The sequence below is a fragment of the Haliotis rubra genome, unplaced genomic scaffold (assembly GCF_003918875.1).
Source record: "Haliotis rubra isolate DU_JTF1 unplaced genomic scaffold, ASM391887v1 Scf57, whole genome shotgun sequence".
Lineage (NCBI taxonomy): Eukaryota > Metazoa > Mollusca > Gastropoda > Lepetellida > Haliotidae > Haliotis > Haliotis rubra.
Window position 1 is genome coordinate 1400625 of NW_025767268.1, and position 7377 is coordinate 1408001.

The 7377-nt window shown below is 39.0% G+C and overlaps 1 protein-coding gene across 5 annotated transcripts in view; it reads left to right on the top strand.

Moving 5' to 3' along the window:
- The window catches only part of LOC124254238 (b(0,+)-type amino acid transporter 1-like), a 139782-nt gene that overhangs the window by 101082 nt on the left and 31323 nt on the right, over positions 1 to 7377 (top strand). Inside the window, exon 1 of one of the 5 annotated variants that reach the window (XM_046688133.1) lies at positions 5225 to 5398. The exons of 3 other annotated variants lie outside the window; for them this stretch is intronic. The gene's annotated coding sequence lies outside the window, so the exon portion shown is untranslated. Of the gene's footprint in view, positions 1 to 5224; positions 5399 to 6147; positions 6193 to 7377 lie in introns of those variants that run through there. One more of the 5 variants, XM_046688135.1, reaches the window with a different exon arrangement.

Here is a 7377-nt window from a genome sequence, read left to right on the forward strand (position 1 = left end):
CATTGTAACAATTTCATCATATGTAGAATAATGACATGAAAACAATATGAGGAGACTATGGTAGTACACAGAATTCATTAAAATTGTAAATATGATGACATCAATATTTTGGGAATGATCCATATAGGGATGCCTCATGTTTACAGTGTTTATGAGACCATTTATAAACACCACTGGTGATGTCCCACAGTTGGGTGTCTACAATCAAGAACACTGGAGTCATCACATACCCAGTAACCTCAGCAGACTGTATATCCCCATTCTCAGTTTGGTGTGCAAATATTACTATCCCAATTCAGATTGACTGCATTCCTGGTTCAGAATCAACAGCCTTTAGATAGCAGTACATTTAAAAGCTGTGAAGTTCAATATGGACAAACTTTATGGATAACAACTTCTTAATTTGTTATTTCTACCGAGCTCAATCAACATCTCATCCTGGCTTCTATGCCTCGACCCCCCACACCCATCCCCTCCCCTTGTCACCTCACTGGCTTTAGGCACCAGCAGCTTATTGCCTAAACAATTATGTTGATTATCTTGTTTTCTTTGTTACGCTCAGTATATATATACTTCACCTCTACTTAGGGCGGTGGGGTAGCCTAATGGTTAAAGCGTTGGCTCGTCACGCCAAAGCCCCGGGTTCGAATCCCCACATGGGCACAATGTGTGAAGCCCATTTCTGGTGTTCCCGCATTGATGTTGCTGGAATATTGCCGGCGAAATGAAACCAAACTCAGTCAGTCAGTCAGCTGGAATGTTATTCCTGCTAAAGAATCTGTATCAAAATGTCACACTCATGAAATAAAACCAATCCACTCATTGTCAGACTTCGTCCATTTGCACACTGGACAATGGGTTTATGACAATAGCATATATTTTTTTATCTCAACCTAATTTGTGTGATTTTGTGGCAGCTGAAAAGTGTAGGATTTGTCCCACATGGTGTATTTCACTGTTTTTCCCTATAGTTGTTCCTTAAGCTGGCTTTTTAGCTGCTTAAACTGGAAGGATCAGTGGCTGAGTGGAATGTATTGCTGACTGGTGCTGGCAAGTAGGTGCCTCACTCTGAAAATGTTAGTTCAAATCCAAAATGGGACTACACTCAATAAATACAGTCTAGAACTTGTACTTGTCATAATCCCAAATGAAATAAAAATGTCACACTTATGAAGTAATGAAGTAATGTTATCCATAACGTTTGTTGATATAGCTGTACATTGGTGTCAGACTTCGTCCATTTGCACACTGGACAATGGGTTTATGACAATAGCATATATTTTTTTTATCTCAACCTAATTTGTGTGATTTTGTGGCAGCTGAAAAGTGTAGGATTTTGTCCCACGAGTAATTTTGCCACTACGACAGGTGTATTTCACTGTTTTTCCTATAGTTGTTGCATAAGCTGGCTTTTTAGTGTTGTAAACATGGAGAGTAAACTGGAAGGATCAGTGGCTGAGTGGACTGTATTGCTGACTGGTGCTGGCAAGTAGGTGCCTCACTCTGAAAATGTTAGTTCAAATCCAAAATGGGACTACACTCAATGAATACTAGAACTTGTACTCAGCTTCAAAAGTATAATCCCAAATAACATATATGTTAAATTTCACCAAGTTATAAAAAGCATGGTCTATTCATAACATTAAACAAGATATTTTAGATAAGGAATACTACCAAGACAAGTTGTTAGACTGAGTAGCTATGTTGAAGGATGCAAGAGATGAAGGTCACATGAAGGTTACACTTACCACTGTGGGAGTGTTGGGACAAGGATGAACGTGACATGAGGTATTTCTCTAACTGTAATACTGAACGGCATTTCATCAGTGTACACATCTCTGTAGAGGGGTCACTTTTGTACCTGAAAGAAAGGTGTGACAGGTGAGAGGCTACACGAAGGACAGCTAGTGATGTGACTGCACCACGTTCTGATATCATAGAAGAATATTAAACCATCTCTGTACAGGTGTCAGTTTTGTACCTGTTGACCAGGTGTGACAGGTGAGTGGGTGCATGAGGGTATGATTTCATTGTGTTATCATAGAAGGATCTAAACCCATCTCTGTACAGGTGACACTTTTGTACCTGTAGACCAGGTTTGATGTTAGATGGTAGGTGAGGGACAGCTAGTGATGTGATTGTACTGTGTTCTGCTATCATAGAGGGATCTAAACCCATCTCTGTACAAGTGTCACTTTTGTACCTGTAGACCAGGTTTGACTTTAGATGGTAGGGGAGGGACAGCTAGTGATGTGATTGTACTGTGTTCTGCTATCATAGATGGATCTAAACCCATCTCTGTACAGGTGACACTTTTGTACCTGTAGACCAGGTTTGATGTTAGATGGTAGGGGAGGGACAGCTAGTGATGTGATTGTACTGTGTTCTGCTATCATAGATGGATCTAAACCCATCTCTGTACAGGGGTCACTTTTGTACCTGTAGACCAGGTTTGACTTTAGATGGTAGGTGAGGGACAGCTAGTGATGTGATTGTACTGTGTTCTGCTATCATAGATGGATCTAAACCCATCTCTGTACAGGGGTCACTTTTGTACCTGTAGACCAGGTTTGACTTTAGATGGTAGGTGAGGGACAGCTAGTGATGTGATTGTACTGTGTTCTGCTATCATAGATGGATCTAAACCCATCTCTGTACAGGGGACACTTTTGTACCTGTAGACCAGGTTTGATGTTAGATGGTAGGTGAGGGACAGCTAGTGATGTGATTGTACTATGTTCTGCTATCATAGAGGGATATTAACCCATCTCTGTACAGGTGACACTTTTGTACCTGTAGACCAGGTTTGATGTTAGATGGTAGGTGAGGGACAGCTAGTGATGTGATTGTACTATGTTCTGCTATCATAGAGGGATATTAACCCATCTCTGTACAGGGGTCACTTTTGTACCTGTAGACCAGGTTTGACGTTGGACCCATGAAAATCCGGGTTAGAATTGATCTTCATGCTTGTCGTAAGAGGCGACTAACGGGATCGGGTGGTCAGACTTGCAGACTTGGTTGACACATGTCATCGTATCCCAATTGTGTAGATCGATGCTCATGGTGTTGATCACTGGATTGTCTTGTCCAGGCTCGATTATTTACAAACTGCCGCCATATAGATGGAATATTGCTGAGTGCAGCGTTAAACAACAAACCAACCAACCAACCAACCAACAACCAAGATGTAGTTGAGGGACAGCTAGTGACAGATTGAGGGGTGTGTGGCAAGGGTTTCATCTAAATGGTCGTGTAGAGAGTCTGGGTAGAAATGTCCTGCGTTTATTGGACTGAAATGGATCCAATGGCCAGGTTCACATAATGACTTGCCTGATTTGTGGCATTACATCTTGTGAGTTCTGGTTGTTGCTCATGCTTTTTCGGGATGGGCGGGGGTAGCCTAGTGGTTAAATCATTCGCTCGTCACACCAAAGGCCCGGGTTCGATTCCCCACATGGGTACAATGTTTGAAGCCCATTCCTGGTGTAGCTGTCAGTGATATTGCTGAACTATTGCTAAAAGTGGCGTAAACTAAACTCACTCACTCACTCATGCTTCCTGTCACTGGTTTGCATTGTACTTACTTTAGAAACCGCTGTGATTTTGCTGGAATATCGCTCAGTTTTCAAAGGGTTGAATCGGACACCTATGAACACTATTTGTTCAAGTGTAGACTGATTTGTGCCATCAGGTTATGGTGACTCTACTTGTTAGCCCTTATATACCTTTAAGATGTCCTGTCATTAGAACATTTCACTCTGTCAACCCCAAAGCCCCATTTTTAACTGTTGTAGTACCAGTTTGCAGATATACAAGCAGACCAGTCTGACCTGAAGTACGTTGCATAGTGTAGGTCCTGCTTATAACAAATGAGACAAGAGCTCTGTCAAGTAAAGGAACGAGCATGGCAATTTCATTTTTATGGCTGCGATATAAATATTTTTTCTGAAAGTGCTCATATGACTCACAGCTTAGAACTTATATTTTATGTGTTGGACTCTGAGCATGTCAAGGCATGAACACAATGGGTTAACCATTTCATATGTTTTTTAAAACATTCTGACGATATTTTAACATGAAAATGGTTTTGATATAAACTGATTTTCTTGGAGGGTAACTAAAATGTGGACATTTGGCATAAAATTAGTCTTATTTAATTGTATAAACAATCATTTCTAAAAGTAATTTCCTAGATATTAACTTAATGTTTTAAAGGCTGGTATTGATCATTTGACCAGCATTACCAACAAATGTCTTTACAATTTTTAGAGGTTTCTAAATAATTATTTGTCGGCCTAAAAAGGAGTCTGATCACACCTCAGCCTTTCATATTGCCTTACAGACTCTAGTCTGTGTCACATTATTTTCCTTTTCTGCAATGCTAGTCTGTCATAACAAATATATCCAACAAAGCCCATGCAAGTCTAGAATATGTGGCAAGTATTGATAACAACAGTTTATGAAAATGAAGAAAGTCTCTTGGCTTTTGATTTTGATTTTTATTTATGAACACTTTTTTTTCTGTAAAATATATTCATTTCAGAGAGTAGATGTTAGTCTACTGCAATGTTAAAGGCCTAAATCAAGCAAGTCTAGATTTCCTCAGGTTCAGAGTCTCCAATTTCACTGGGGCTGCTTTTCAATTTAAAAGGAAGTGGTTGGGGTTTTTTTCTATCAAAGTTATATGTATTCAGAGACTAAGCATTAGTCCAGACAGACTTGTGCAATACTAGATAACCAGAAGTGTGCAGGTGATAAATACACACCAGTGAACTACAGTAAATAACTGTTAATTTAAAGCTTTAATGTGTATATAGCTAATCCAAGTTTTTGTTTTATTAATGGTACCTTTGTCCCTTCACAGTGGCCCTAGATTAGGATTATCCAAGCTGGTTAGATCCCCCATTTGTGGCTTATCAGGCCCTTGTGATCACAGTGACCATAATTAATGTAGTGGTTTATCACAATACTGGTGTAAGGTTTCACATGTGCTTAACTTCTGATCAGTAACAGTAGTTCTGATCAAGGATTATTTCTTATATAATAAGCCAGCCAGCCAGTCAGTCAGTCAGCCATGCCTCCACGCCTGCTGTAGTTAATCTCATAATCTTATTTTATCAATCGTCACAAAACCTGCGTATTCATAGTGATCAGGTTACGTTTTATTCACCGGATATCTTACGGGTAGGCTGATTAGCCCTGTTGCTAGGCTGTGATTGGGACAAACTACGTGTTCAGACATTCGAGTCATGTCAGTGCAAGGTTGTATCGTCCTGCAAGACAGCATGCTTCTCAAACAGGATATATTTTGTCCTGAGGATTAGGGGAATTACTGGAGCTCCATAAATGTATTGGCTATGAACACTTTCTGTATTTGTGGGATGCAGGTCTGAAGGTAAGAGCGGACACTACTCACTGTTAGTTCTCGTTCACACATAACGCTAATGATTGCTCAAATAGGGCTTGTTACATTGTTTAGGGAAGTAGCTCAGGTAGGGCTTGTTAACATTGTATAGGGAAGTAGCTCAGATATTGTTGACTTTTTGTGTGTTATACTTCAGTATTTCTAGTTAATCATTGTGGAGTGATATATCATAGGCTGTTAGTTCTGTTGTCAGAATAATATGTGCTTTTAACTGAAAATTTATTATATCATATTTCTTTCTTCATTTGAGGATTTAAGTTCAGTTAGTATGGCATCTGTGGTTAGAGTAATTTGTGTATTGAATTAAAAACACAAATAAGATAATTGTTTTAATAAAATTAGTTTCCTTTTGTTTATCTTAACTTCAGCTTGTGATTATTCAGGTATAAAACCAAGGCATGTGTTTTTTAAACTTTACAAAAATACATTGTTGGTTTTGATATTTCATTATGTTAATGTAGTGGCAGTAACCTATTATGTATGTTAGGTTGATGTCCTGGCTGTAATTAACACGATACCAACACGATTAGTCAACAGCCACGGCAACTGACTCGACAACTGTAGAAAAATAAATATTGCATCAGCGTGAGACAGCACAGACATCACTTCCTTTCAGACTACGTGCAGATCTCAACGTGACCCAACACCTTGTCTTCTGATAGCGTCAATCCGGTTGTGAAGGATTTGTGAGGAGTTTTTGTCCTCGACTGTGACAGCTACTTTCATTCATGAGAATTGCATCAGACAGGGTGAACTTCATCAAGGTCAATCATCTACAACTTTGTCTATGTTCATAGAATCCTATTACATGTAATTATGTTATGAAGAGAGAAACAGGTTTACTAATAATGCAGGTGTCTGGAGTAAACTGTCTTATATCAAACTTGAAATATGAAAACATTCTTGTTATTTGTTGGCTGATGAGGTCCGATGTTTTTCCCGCTCCCCTCAACCTGGTGTGGAAGTCTGTAGCTGACTAGGTTTTCAAAGTCCCATGCTTGTAAGACTTAATTAATGAGGATTGTGTCAGTGTATGTAAGTATTCATGAAACATGGAAAGTCAAGGATTTCTTGTCGTAACCTTTAGCATATAATCTAATGATTAAGTGGTCCTCAGATTCCAATACTTCAGCAGTAAGTGTCAAGAATCCAGGGACTACTGGTAAAGATGTATAAGGAATTGATGAGTGTATTGTTGACAGATACAACGATACAGAGTCCTGCTGAAGAAACCCTATCAGATATCAACCAAACTATGAACTACTACTTATGTGGAAATAGTCGCATATACATGTATTACTGATGAGACCCAATCTATGTAAAGTGTGCAGCATGAACTTAAAATTCAATGCATTTTCAGTGGAGACTGCTACAAACTGAGTGCACTTGCACTAACTTTGTTGCTTTAATCATTTTAATGTGGTTGGGTTTAATCATGATGCAGACTTTATGGGGACTGTGTCAAGTTCATAATTGTGCGGGCCTGACAGTGGATCACGGAGATCCTGACAATGTAGCTGTGACAGTGATACATAGGTGATACCTGACTTCAGTGTTTCTGACACTGTCAAACTGTGATGGCCTTGCCCAAACTAAACCTACATTATTTTTGTTTTATTTACATTGCAATGACCAGAACAGCCTGTATATTGTGAACTGTGTTTATAACTCATCAGAGTTAATGTTAACAGGCGTTTGTGAAACTGGAATATTTCTTAGGGCATCGCTCTTTTAATGTGTTTCACATAGCCACCAAATTCTGAACATAGATCGGTCGATCGGGGGAAAAAACCCATAAAAACCAATTAATAAAGACAGAGTAATATTCCAGTGCCCGCTATGTGAATGATTAGTCTAGACTTGCACAAGTCTCTAAGGTAATAATTAATAGTTTAAATGATAATTTCTAAAAAATATTAATATCCCTCTAACAGACTAGCATCATTAGA